The sequence below is a fragment of the Cuculus canorus genome, unplaced genomic scaffold (genome assembly GCF_017976375.1).
Source record: "Cuculus canorus isolate bCucCan1 unplaced genomic scaffold, bCucCan1.pri scaffold_82_arrow_ctg1, whole genome shotgun sequence".
In the NCBI taxonomy this organism is placed as follows: Eukaryota; Metazoa; Chordata; class Aves; order Cuculiformes; family Cuculidae; genus Cuculus; species Cuculus canorus.
The window spans coordinates 69,792-83,113 of record NW_026527853.1 but is presented as its reverse complement, the minus strand read 5'-3'; the positions used below and the strand labels follow the sequence as shown (position 1 = coordinate 83,113).

At 51.5% G+C, this 13,322-nt stretch overlaps 1 long non-coding RNA gene across 2 annotated transcripts; it reads right to left on the bottom strand.

Moving 5' to 3' along the window:
- Positions 1-26: 26 nt before the first annotated feature.
- Positions 27-2,903, bottom strand: LOC128850811 (uncharacterized). 2 transcript variants are annotated; one of them, XR_008448083.1, is made up of 3 exons: positions 2,590-2,903; positions 869-985; positions 27-152 (listed from the first exon to the last, which is right to left on the bottom strand). It is a non-coding gene; the product is annotated as an uncharacterized LOC128850811 (long non-coding RNA). The 2 variants fall into 2 exon arrangements; XR_008448084.1 differs by lacking the exon at positions 2,590-2,903 and adding an exon at positions 1,966-2,009.
- Between the last annotated feature and the right edge of the window lie 10,419 nt (positions 2,904-13,322).

Genomic DNA, 13,322 nt, shown 5'->3' with positions numbered 1-13,322 from the left:
CCGCTCAGCGCAATCTCGTAGGTTGGGCCTCCCTCCACCCTGCACAGTGCCATGACGTGGGCGACAATATCTGCACGGCCAAAGAGGGGGAACATGACCCGCTGGCTCTCACTCGGCTGCAGCACACTGTACAGTGGCAGGATGTCAAAAACCTGAAGACAGGAGAGGAGAGGAGAGATCAAGATGTCAAGCATCAAACTCGACGCAGAACGGCAGCCATGACCTGGAGCGAAGGACAGATGTCGCTGGAGGGGTCTCTTCCTTAAATACAGGCAAAACCATCCTCATGTCATCTTCCACTTGTTACACCTTCCTGTGGAGAAACTACATGAAAAATGTTCTCTCATGTTTACCAATTCATGCATTAATTACACACTACATTAAAGTAATTTCAGAGATCTCCTGGCAGCAATAAATTCTCTCTGCTGCAGAACTTGCCCTTAAAAACACCCTTGACTGCCTCTAGAGAAACACAAGACCTGGAGGTGAGAGCCACTTGGAGCGGAGTTGTGGACTCCAGCCCACCTCATCCGACTCCTGACGCTTCTCACTCTCTCTCTGACTTGCAGGGTGATCCCCTCTCAAGATGCTACAGCAAAATCTACTGCAGAAATTTCCTATCAACCACCTGATTAGAGATGAGATGAATAATGTCCTCCATATCTGCTACGCAGTTAACGTCCTTGGTCAGCCCCGCGATACGATCCACACGGCCCCTCCAATGACCAGTTGCTTCAGCAGTGCTGTGTGACATGCTTGGAGGGGCACGAAGCCGCTCTGGGAGCAGCGCCCAGGGCCACCAGCGGGACGGGGCTGTACAGCTGATGGTCATACTGGAAATGCAGAAGTGAGGCTGATTTCCACTTACCTCCTCTATTCCCACACTGAAGGGCTCTGACTCCACAAACTACCTCCATTCCTTGATCCTCATCAGGCTCTGAGTCTCTGCAGTACCTTCTGCCTTCACAGCAGTGGATGGTTGTGCCTGGAAAATAAGGATTGCGTACTGCAGCAAGCAGCTGGCCGGTCTGGGCGAGACTGCTCTGCTGCAGGTTCCACCACCTCATGGAGCCAGGAGCAGCTGAGATGGGACCTGGCTGCAAATCAAGCAGGGGGCTGTCCACGCCATCAGCTGAGTGTGGGACCAAGCCCACCCACAGATGAGACACGGGTGCCATCCGCACGTCCTACACACAAGCTTCCCAAGCAATTTGGGTGCACAAAAGTGATTTGAAGTCCTTCTCACCCTGCCTCCCACTCTGGGTCACGTTTTCGCATGTTCTGTTTCACTCTCCAACCATTCTGTTGGAGTCTCCTCCTTTTTCTCTCGACTGTCAAATACCTCACCGGCACTCTGTCCCTCAGCTCCTCTTATTGGAATACAAATCCTGTGCCCCCTTCCTTCCACCGCCCCGAGGGAACCTCCCTCCAAGGGAACACTCCCGCCTCCTCTCCTCTCCTCGCCTGCCCCCAGCCCGGGCTCTGCGGGAGCCTCATCGCTTCGGTCCCCACCCGACCCTCCTCCTGATTAAACGGCTCTTTGACATTCAGAGCCTGACAGAGCAAATCTTCCACAGATCCAAATTCTGGCCAAGACGAGGAGTCCGATCTAATTTCCTCCCTCGTCCATTCTATCCTACAATCCCGGATCATTTTAGTTTTGTCCTCTCCCGTAGTGGCCGAATTATGGTTCCGTGACCTCAACACCCCGCAGGGGCTGTCCGGGGGAATCCCTGCCGGCAGCCTATGGCTCCCTTCGTCTTCGGGGCCCATCTTGTCCCATCCCCGCCCCATCTTGCCCGGGAGGCTCTTACGGCCACTGCACACTCTCTTCGCCCCTCCAGCGCCGAGGGAAAACGCGCTGAAAAGTTCTCCGCACTCCTCCTCACACGCTCGCGTCCCTTCTCCTCCGGCATCCAGAGGGTGTCCCTCACCTCCAATCCCGACAAACCGGATAATACTCACCAGCCCGATTTCCTATCCGCGCCTTTGTGCACGAGAATTACCGGAGAATAGTCCGGAGCGTCCTTTCCCTTTTCTTAGGGAGTCTCCTTTAATTTCCCTCCCTTTGCCAAAGCTCCTCCCGGGGAGCGGAGCCCCCGCTGCCCAGCGCTGCGGGGCGCGAGGCAGCCGCGCCCGGGACATGGGGTGCGCCTCTCCCCGCCACGGCCGCAGCAGCTCGAGCGATGCCGGAGGAGCCCCGAAGGAGCCGTTAACAAAGAGGCCCATCCGCCCCCCTCCCGTCAGAACGACGAGGCCCATCCGTGTCTCTCCAGAAGGGTCAACCCAGGGGGCCGATGGGCGGCGAGCGGCGCCCCCCGGGAGCACTGCCCCTCCCTCCGCTGAACCCGCACCGCAGCCAAGCTGGCGGCACCCAGGAGAGACAGTTTGGATCTCCACCCCCCCGCGAGCCAAAAATGCCAAGAGCCTGTTTATTCCCCTAAGAGCTGATCTAATCTTCGCCTGGAGGTTGGAACTTTTAATCCACTTTTCTTTCCACCGTTTTTCTATACCTACATTGAACCCACCCCGCGGCTGAACTAAAGCAGGAACAATCCGCTAAATTTTAAACAATCATTAGGGTTTTACCTCTTTTTAGACACTCATTAAGGTTTCCTCTTTCCCCCTCACAGCCCATCGCGAGGGTCGTTAGGGGCAGCATTACGCGTCCTCATGGGCCATTGTTTACGGGCACAAAGACAACCATTCCTCCCCTTCCCTCCCACTGCCAAAGGCAGCTGAGAAGGTGTCCCCCCGGACCCCCGAGCACACGCTCCGCCCAGACCGGACTGGGGGGGTTCGTTTCTCCCTGCGGCGATCCGGAGGCCAACAAGGACGCTCCCAGGGAGAAAATCAAAAGCAGGATTTATTCTGGCTCCGGCGAACACGAACACAGCAGAACAGCGGGGGTACAGCCGGGACACGGGGGAGTAACTTCCCGAAGTTACAGAAACGAATCGCGGCCTTTCCGATCGCCACCCGATCCCCGGACGGCACCCAGGCCACGCGGATCCGACCCGACACGCGCACCGTAAGGGAACGGGAGGGAGAGGAGGGGAAGGGAAGGAGAGGGATCCCCACGCCGACGGCAGCGGCGGCTCTCGGGAACACCCGGCGTCGCAGCAGCGGCTTCTTCCAGCCCGCGCGGTCCGGCCCGGCGCCATCGAAGCGACGGCCGAGAGAGCGCGGGAGCGCGAGCCGCCCCTCGCGGCCCCTCGCAGGCCCGTCCGAGCCCCGCCGGCGGCTCCCGCCCCCCCCGTGTCTCTCGGGAGGGTGCGGCCCGGGCAGCCCGGCGGGCAGAGGAGGGAGGGGGGCGGGCGGCGCCCGGCGCTGCAGCGCCTCTCCCCGCGGCAGCCAGCGCCGGCCCCGAGCTCAGCCCGGCGGGGAGAGCGGGGCCCGCTCCGGCACTGCCTCCGGAGCGCCCCGAGGGGCGGGAGAGGAGCGGCCGCGCTCCGCGGGAGGTCTGCCTTGTGCCGCGGCAGCTGCGTGTTCCCCAGCGCCAGGTGAGAGCCGAGCCCCGCGCGGGGGGTGCGGGAACCCTGCACCGCGCAGCGGGAGCGGCGGAGCCGCGGGACGGGGGGGAACGGGTGGGGAGCGGGAGGATGGGGGATAGCGTCGGGAACGGCGGAGGCGCGGGAACGGGGCGAGAACGGATGGGGAGCGGGAGGATGAGGGATAGCGGCAGGAACGGCGGAGCCGCGGGACCGGGGGGGGAACGGATGGGTAGCGGGAGGATGGGGGATAGCGTCAGGAACGGGGGGGAACGGATGGGGAGCGGGAGGATGGGGGATAGCGTCAGGAACGGGGGGGGAACGGATGGGGAGCGGGAGGATGGGGGATAGCGTCAGGAACGGGGGGGAACGGATGGGGAGCGGGAGGATGGGGGATAGCGTCGGGAACGGGGGGGAACGGATGGGGAGCGGGAGGATGGGGATAGCGTCGGGAACGGGGGGAGAACGGATGGGGAGCGGGAGGATGGGGATAGCGTCGGGAACGGGGGGGGACCGGATGGGGAGCGGGAGGATGGGGGATAGCGTCGGGAACGGGGGGGGGAACGGATGGGGAGCGGGAGGATGGGGGATAGCGTCGGGAACGGGGGGGGAACGGATGGGGAGCGGGAGGATGGGGGATAGTGTCGGGAACGGGGGGGGGAACGGATGGGGAGCGGGAGGATGGGGATAGCGTCGGGAGCGGCGGAGGCGCGAGAACGGGGGTACGGCGGGCGGGAGGAGGATGTTTCGTCGTCAGACATTCATGTTTTGTTTAACCCCCGGCAGCTGTAGGTGCTTTAGAACAGTGTGAATAAACACAGTTTGTTCGGGGGATGACTTGTATGCTTCTTAGAGTTTGAGGCCAAAGAGTTTTGCAGGCGAGCTTTGGCTCTGCTGTAAATCCGTGGCGTTGGTCCTGTGCACACGTAATAATATGGTTCCTTTTATTGCCCATTTTAGCCCTGGGACTAAGTCTGCAATTAGATCCGGATGGACGGATAACCGGTTAAAGTTAGTACCAGTCCCTCCCTGCAGTGAGACGGTGTGAGAGTGCTGCTGGTAAAGTTATGAGCTGAGGGATGGTGAAATGCAGGCAGTGCTGAGGAAGGGAGCTGCGAGGCGTGAGGGCAGTGGGGGCTGAGGCGCCGCATGAATGTCTCTGTACTTGTTATAGAGGCCTTGCCTTTTCCCAGTTTATTTCCTGGAGAGGAGCGTTTATTGCTGGCGTTCTTATAAAGAAGGAAATATTTTTGCTTGAGAACAAATTGTAAAGTGATCTCAAATTGTCCCCTCTTTGTATGCCAAAGCTATTCCAGTACCATCGCCACAGACAGCTGTTCATTGTGCCTCAGTGTGTGCCCCGTGGAGTGTGGGGCAGAGTCCCACAGAGCCGAACGGGAGTAGTTCAGAGGAGGCAGTTCTGCTCACTCGAGCGGGCAAACTCCGGGCTGTGTGTGCCTTTCTGAAGAGCCGTAAGCCTGCTCGTTATTTCTCCTGGAGTCAAGCAGGTCTCTCGAGGGGAAGAAGAAAGGCAGCCAAAGCCTTTGGATTCCACCTCGGGTGGGGTTTGTGTGAAGAGAGGCAAATGGGGCACTGGGAGATGGAAAGGAATTACCTCTGAAGGTGGGGAAGAATCCCCCGTGTCGGGCTGCTTTTTCAGCTGCTGGAGGTGGTGGTCTGTGGTGGTCAGGGACAAATAGGGTGGGTTGGGATGGCAGCTCTGCCTTTGGCCTTGCAGCTGCTGCTGAATAGTGACACGAGAGAGCATGGAGAGAATTTCAAGAAGAGAAACAATCGATACATTCAGAATATTGGGGTTGTAAATCTTACCTTTGCTTTCTGAGGAACAGTTTGGTGGCCTCAGCGCGGGCATCTAGGCCACTGTAGGCTTCTTAAGGGAACCAACCAATCCATCCTGCCTAGGACTGACACATGAGGTGTGGGACGTACAGAAAAGCACTGTCTTTCTGGAGAGGCAGACAAGATAACCTAAACCATCTAAAACAGAACTGAGTGCCTATGTTTAGGCTTGAGAGTTGTTCCTGGAAAGTCTTAACAATTTTTTTGCATAAGCTCCAGGCAAACTCTTTTGTTTGTCTCCTCTGACAAAGCAGTTTGAATTTGCTGAGCTGTGGTGTGGTTGTGGTGAGACTTCATTAAGCTATTAAGTCATCTTCTTGTGCCTGGAAGATCTTTATTGCTTGATTTCATCTCTCAGCAAGTACTCAGGAAGTATTGGCCAGTATTTTGCTTCAGCTTGTGATTATTGACTAGTCTTCCGTACCTGTTCCAGTTGAACTGGAAGCATCAAGCACAGATGGCAGATATTTGATGAATCGTTCAACTTGCTTGGTTAGTCCTCTGCCAAATTTTCCTTGAATGTGATCCCACATGCTAAGTAGTTCAGTTTTCCTTCCTTGCCTTGTTTCTTGATTCTTCAGAAAGTTTTATATATATATTTTTTTTTGAAGCTATCTCGCATCCTTCCGGGAAGCAACGTAAGAGGAAGCAAACTCTTTTTACCTCTTCCTTGCTTTCCCTTTTTCTTGGTTTTTTGTTTTTTTTTTTTTCCTTTTCCATGTTTTTCTCTGTGCTTCAGATTTCCATGGCTTTTTTCCTCTCCTGTTTCAGATCCTCCGTAGTATTGTTACCAGTCTCATGTTGTAGAGGTTTTTCCTCCTGGCTGGATGACACGAAGTTACAGGAAACGGTATTGCCAGAAATCCCCTTTTTGCCTGTCTACAAAGCCCAAATCTTCCCACCTCTCTCAGGTTCCTAGGAGGGTCAGTCAAAATGTAGAAGTGAGGCTTTGATGTAGGTGGTCTGTGTAGTAAGGTGGTCTATTGAATATTACCTGGTCTGGCTCCCATTGTGCCTCTCACCATAAAGACCCACCCTGCTTCACAGGTCTAATATTGGTTAAGATAAAGGTTGCACTGTTGCAAATGCCCTCTACCATCTGAGCTTTTCTTCAGCGATTTCACCCTGTGTAATGAACGGAATGTTAAATAACAGATGTTATTTTCCATAATTATTCTTCATGAGCTTTTTAGAACGATCGTGAGAAGAACCACATCTGGGAATAGATTTTTGTTGGCTGAAGATGTTTGCATGCTCATGTTGATCTTTGCGTGTTCTTCTATATACTGAATCGTGCAATTGACTCTTGTTCTGTTGAATATCGTCCGCCTCAGTTTGTATGTGTTGGAGGAAACCTTTCACAGGTGAAAACTTTTATTGCCTACGTAGCTGAAGAACTGGGGCTTGGGAGCCCTGGTAGTGACTATCCTAACATCTGACCCTTACGCAGTGTACAAAGTGGGACCTGTTTTGTCAGTCAGTGTGAGTACCTCACTTAAACAGATAGGCAACACATTTCAATTATTCTATTCAAAGCAGAAAATGTGAAGGCACATTTCTCTTAAACACTTTTAAGTAGACCGAGTCAGGTTTTTAAGTTTGTATCAGCCTGCTCAAAATAGTGCAGTCAGCTAATTGAGAATTCCTTCTCAGGCCTTTATTATAAGAGAGCAAATCTCTGAGACCTTCATTCCTTTCTTGTCTCCTTTTTCCTCAGTGTACCACTGCAGCAATGTCCTTCTAAATTTTTTTGATCAGGCTTGCTGTTGCCTTGTCCCTGTTCCGTATCCTGAATAATGGGGGGAAAGGATCACTTGATGCATGGGGGGTGCTGGAAAAAAAGGGCTGTATTGCATGCAGAGCTCAGTACCTGCAGTAGCATTGTCGAATGTGCAAACATGGCCTGAGAGTAGCATTCCATGGGACTTGTGCTGCCATGTATGCATTCTAAAACTTCATACCTTTAATTTGTAGATGTGATTACAGGCTTCAATTGCAACTGCATCGCTGTAGTATCATTATGCATCTTTTGAGCTGTAATGATTGCATTATGGTGAACGTGAAGGTGGACTCACATTTGCTGAGCTTTGTAGCTAAACCACAATATCTGTGTTTTGAAAGAATTTAACTATTCACTAGCACCTCAGTTTGCTAAAAAAAGACATAGTGAGGGGGTTTTATGCATTAAAGGGCATTTCTGTGATGAAGTGGGTTCATCAGCTATTAGGAAAGGACACTACTTATGCTTGTAAGAATGTAAATATTGTATAACTAATGATTTTGAGGAATATTGTACTTTATCCATAGCCTATTAAAGCCAGTGAGAGTCTTTGTTTGCCTGTTTCCCTGCTTTTCAGTAGGCCTAGAGGTTAGGTTTTTTGTGGGAGTGAATTAGGTGACATTGGGGGGAAAAAATGATCAGTAAGGAGATGCTGCCTGGCTCCTTTTTGCGTTGTCTGTGTGAATGTCGAATATGAATTTCTGCTTTCATTTCAGCATGGTATGGGCATTCCTTCTATTTCAATCATGTTGCATGAGGTGATCAAACTGTTGTATCGTGCCAAGTGTTCCAACATAACCATTATTCACATTGGCACTTCTGGTGGAATAGGTATTTTCCTTTTTGATTTCTTTCTTTTCTTCAAACCAAAGCATCTTTGTAGGAGAGTAGAGCATCTCTCTGCAAGTAGGTGGTTGATGGTCAGAACAGTTTCTTGCAGGAAACTGCAGGATTATTTTGCTTCCGTAACTTTGAAAGAAAAGGTACTATCTGCCTCTGGATAAACCAAATGCTGTCGTGTTGGAGATGTGACAACACGAGGAGAAGGAGATTTCTGCCCTGTATGAAAAGTATGAGATAAGATAAAACATATGGTCCAAAAGGAAAAACTTTGTTCCTTCAGAATTGATTTGTAATGAAGCAGCTAGGCATGCAGAAACAATCTCTTGGTGAATTCAGAGGCAAAATTGCCACCTTTAGGAGAAGCAGGATTGGGTCAAGATGTATGCTTTGTCTGTGGAAACAAAGGATTAACTGCATTGTAAAGCCATGTCTGTGTCTTTTTCCTGCAGGTCTGGAGCCAGGCTCAGTGGTTATAACCCGGCAGTCTGGAGGTACCCCTTCAAACCTCAATTTGAACAGGTTGTTCTGGGAAAGACCGTAATTCGCAGTACAAACCTAGATGAACAGCTAGCTAAGGAACTGATGCAGTGCGGGAAAGAAATCGGTCGATTCAATACAGTCATTGGAAACACGAGGTGCACTTTGGATTGCAGTGGAGGTGAGGCCAGCCACAGGTTAACAGAAGTGTATTGGTCAGCAGCAAGAGATGAATATTGGATAGTATTTTAACATGAAAGTTCCAGTTCACTGAAAGGAATATGTTCCCTACTTTGAGTTGTCTTGTCAGCTGTAATGAGCCCATTTTTCATATGCATAAAGTCAAGCATTTTGCTCAGCAGTTTCTTGTGTTGAACTTCTGATTTTGTGGAGGTTTCTCCCCCACAGCTCTAAAAGATCCTCTGGAATATGTATAGTCTACGATACGCTTCTCATGTACTTGTCAGTTGTGTATGTTTATCCCAGTTTCTGTGATGCACTGAGGCATCCTAGAGAGTTAGAGGAGTGAGAATGATTTGTGGATGTTTTGGGGTTGTTTTGGGTTTTTTTTGGAACTGGTTAAGTATCTAAAGTATCTCTTTTCTAAGAGAAGCATTAGAACTTGTTTCCCTTGCACCTTTGGCGCAATGCAGCGATCAGCCAACTGAAGAAAATATTTTGTTGAGTTCCATCAATGCTGCTGTGTAGGAAGGGCAGACTTTTGAGGCTTACTTTGGATAGACACGCAGATGCATTTTGGATCACCCAAGTCTGTTCACAAACATCTTTCAGATCTCGTGGGAACACCTGGTACTACTTGCTATAGCTTCTGCTGGGTAGGGTAGAAAGGGTGCAGTGCTAAGGGGAGCAGTGGTCTTCGTACTAGTGCTCCAGCTTGGTCAGGAGCAGACACTGTCAGTTTGTGTATCTCCTCAGCACATCAGAGCAGCCCGTAGCTCAGAGGTGCCTGTGAGGTGAGTCTGGTTGAGGTGTTCAGCGAGGCTCTGCCCTGGAGCTAGGGTCTCGGTTTCTTTCCTCTTCCCATGGTCTCCTCTCCCCAGTTCCCTCTCTGCCAGGGCCCGTCTCGGCCCCCAGTCCTGTGCAGGACGGGACTGCCCAAGGAGCATGGTGGGAGGCCAGGCCTGCAGCTCTCCCTGCCCTGCTGCCCAACGAGCTGCTTTGGGAGGGCTCTCCAAAGCTCACTGGGGGCTTTTCCCTGGGCAAAGTCCTGGGTTCAGGGCTTTCGTTGCACCTGCTGCCCCTCAGCCCCTCTACCCGTCTCGCCTCCCTCAGCCAGGTCTGGAGCACCTTTGAAAGAGACAGCCCTGCTTACCAGGCAGAGATCCCTATCCCCATCCCGGGACAGCTGCTGGGATGTCTCATCTTTTACTGCTTTTGCAAGAGCTGGGAGATCAGATGGGGGGCTTTGGATGCTCTTCATTACCTCTTCAGATTCTTCCAGCAGCAAAACTGTCAGAGGAGCTGGGGTGGGCTGCCTCCCTCCACACACACAGACCTTTCCTCGTGTGCCTGCTTCTCTCGCTGAGTATTGCAAGGGAGTTCTCTGGTGCTTCTGGAAGTCATGCATGAAAGTCTGCCAGATACCAGACCTCCTTGGCCCCACACCCCCCCAAGTCCTTCTCCTCAAGGCTGCTCTCCATCACATCGTCCCCCATCGTGTACTGAAAACAGGGATTGCCCCGACCTGGGTTTAGGACCTTGCCCTTGGCCTTGTTGAATGTCATGAGGTTCTCGTAGCCCCACTTCTCCAGCCTGTCCAGGTCCCTCTGGATGACATCCCGTCCTTCCGGTGTGGCAACTGCACCACTCAGCTTGGTGTCATCACTAAGGGAAAGAGCAAAGCTGATGCACCTGGAGCAGCGCTGGCTGTTGTCCTTCAACATTTGGACTTTATCCTCAGCTGAGTGACTGCTCCCAGGGAGTGGTGTTTGACAGCCTGGAGACCCTCTTTGCAGGCAACATGGCGTCTGCTCTCCTCTGCCTGCTTAAAGCTGTCAGAAAACAACCTCATATCTATTTTGTGAACCTGTCCCAGGATTATGCTTCTTGGAAAGCCGGGAAGGCAGCGGTGAAAGATGAGAAAGGTGAGGCTCTTCGTCACCTTGCCTCTCAACTATTCTTTCTCAAGCCCTCAAGCTTTCCCATGTGTATTTCTGTTTCCAGCAGAGCTTGCAGGAAATGTTTTTATTAATTCTTCAACCTTCCACATCAGTGTAGGCAGCACTCAGCTCGTGACTGCTTGCAGCTGTAAGGCTGACCTTACTCTCTAGCGTTAGAGCTCGGGCAAGCAATTGTGGCTCATTAATTAGCCACCAGGCAGCTGTCCACAGCATTGGTGCAGGTGAGCCAGGCAAGGACAGGAGCTCGCTGACTGGGGGAAGTTTGGGGGATGATTTGAATTTGGAGCAGGGCTGTGAGCTCCCCTCTGTCTCCTGGTAGGATGATGGGCTGGGCTTAATAACTCAGCTTAGTAACAACATACAACAAGTTCAACGTGAGAGGAAAAAGAGGTCTGTAAGCCTTCCAGGGGTAAATCACCAAGACAGTATCCGTGAAGGGTTTCCCTGCTCCGGAGACCTTGGTTGAACTCAGAGAGGTTACAGAGCAAAGGCCGCAAGTGTCTAGGACAAGTGGCACAAGGACAGCTGGGTCCACCTCCATGGTTCCCAGCAGAGAAAGGATGAGAACCTCTTCCCTCTGTTTTAGTGGCAAGCCCTCTGATGTAGACACTGGCTGCAGGGAGCTGGGCTCTGTGCTGGCGTTGCCACTGCGCTTCGGAGTGTTTCTAAGTTAGTGGATTGTCATCTGCAGCCCCTTCTTCACCAAACCAGATGGATTGTCAGTAGGCGTGATGTGCAGTGGTGCTGGCTTGTTGTGAGGGAGGTTCAGAGGCCCTTGTTTTTTGTCGAGAAAGGAAGACATGCACAACTCAATATGAGTTATAAGCAGGCTCCGTTTATTGCCTTCAGATAGCTCAGTTCTATACAGCGTGAGTTAATTATGCCTACTAGTCCTACTCTAATTGGCGAAGAAGCCTAAGGGTTAGGTTTTTGCATGAGTCCTGCTACTTGCGGTTTCAGCTTAAGCTACTTTCTCATACTTTCTTCAGCTAGTTCCCTAAGGTTATTTATGGAGCTAGTCAAGGCCGCACTGTCCTTGCCAGTTCGCGCTATCAACATGATTGTGCAGCTTCTCGGTACTCCTCCATTCGGCCTATTGTGCAGGCCTATGCCTTGCTTGAATGTAGCATTTTTAAAGAGCCATGTCCTTGTTCTTCGAGCCATTCTCCAACACCAGAGGAGCACAATATCCCATGAGCAGGCAGTTCAGGATTAATTAGAAGGTTTTCAGCTATCCCTGATGTCTGCCTGTGGTCTGCTTGGTGTTGTGCACTCTGATTTATCGAGTGCTACAACACTGCAGCTGTTTGATACCAATCTATGCAGAACTAGTTTTGCAAGTGCTCTCTAATTTAGAGAAGCCATCCAGGAAGCCCAGAGCAGTGCATAAACAAGAAGAAACAGCTTCTGCTTTGCTTAGTTTTGAAGCCACTGACCCGCTGTCATTGCAGCTGCCTGCCGAGGTTTCTCGCTGGCTGTGCAGGCATGGAGAAGTTCAAAACTGACCTTCAGCTACTACAGGCTCTCCACCTTGGACTACACGCTGCTTGCTTGTCTCCTCTGACCAGCTTCACTGCTTTTGATGAGGCTACAAAAGCCAATAAGGCTTCAAGAAACTGCTGTATGGGAGTGAAAAACATCTTGTGCCGTTCTACCCAAGAGAGGATAACAACCGCAGACAGATGGGACGGTTGGGATGGGATCTCCAGGGTCTTGTGCTTTCATGGACATGCTGCCCCAGGGGCACAACTCAGGGCAGGCCCAGGCAGATACTTGGGAGGTACTTGGGGCTGAAGGACCATGGATGGGTGAACTTAAGCAGACAAAAGGCACCTGAGCTTTGAAGGAGCCAGAGAGGGATGGAGCTGATCTTCCTGTGTGGTGGGTGCCTTGAGGGCCAGAGCCACAACTTTCAGCTGCTTTGAGCTGTACAGGGAGACAGAAGGAGCAATTATTCTGCTGATGGCTTTGTAAACCACTCATTAGTCTGTAGTATTACTAAAACATTACAATTTGACATGCCGGGAGGAAGAGGGGGAACCTGCAGAGGAATCCAGATAATAATTGCCTTTTCCTGATTCTCACTGCTGGAGAAAGCCTGCCTAAAAAAGTTTTCCTTGTAGCTGCTGGCTTGTTTCTGCTTTTGACATTGCTCTTTTTTTTTTAAAATGTTTTCATGTTGAAGGCACAGTTCTTGTCACCATGGGAGCTCTGGAGAGCTGGTGGCATTTTGACCACTCAAGGAATCCAAACGGTTTACAAAGCAAAGGAGGATTTTTAGCCCCGCTGATGAATGGTTTGGGGTTCCTGTTTTTTGTTTAACACTTGAACTCCAAATTCTTTTCTACGCCTGAGAGAAGGGACCTTTAGCAGAGATTTAGCATTGGTCTTGGGAATTGATCCTTTTTATTTCCTTCCCCACGACTTTGAGTTCACCCACGAAATACAGGGCGGTCTCATGACTTTTTTTGAAAGAGATAAGGTAAACTATTTTTAAAACCAAACAAAGAAGAGGGAGGAATCCATGTACCTGGTTTGCTTTAACTATTCCAACGCACAAGGAGCACCCTCATAGCATGCAACGTCCCCCTGAAAGGGATCCTTGTTCTTAGCCTGCTTTGTAGACCCTGGTCTCCCAGTGCAGCATCCTGCAGCCAGGACAGAGCGCTTTCGGCAATGTATGATAAAGGCAACGGTCTCCTCTGCAGCCTTTTCCCCTCTTGTGGACAG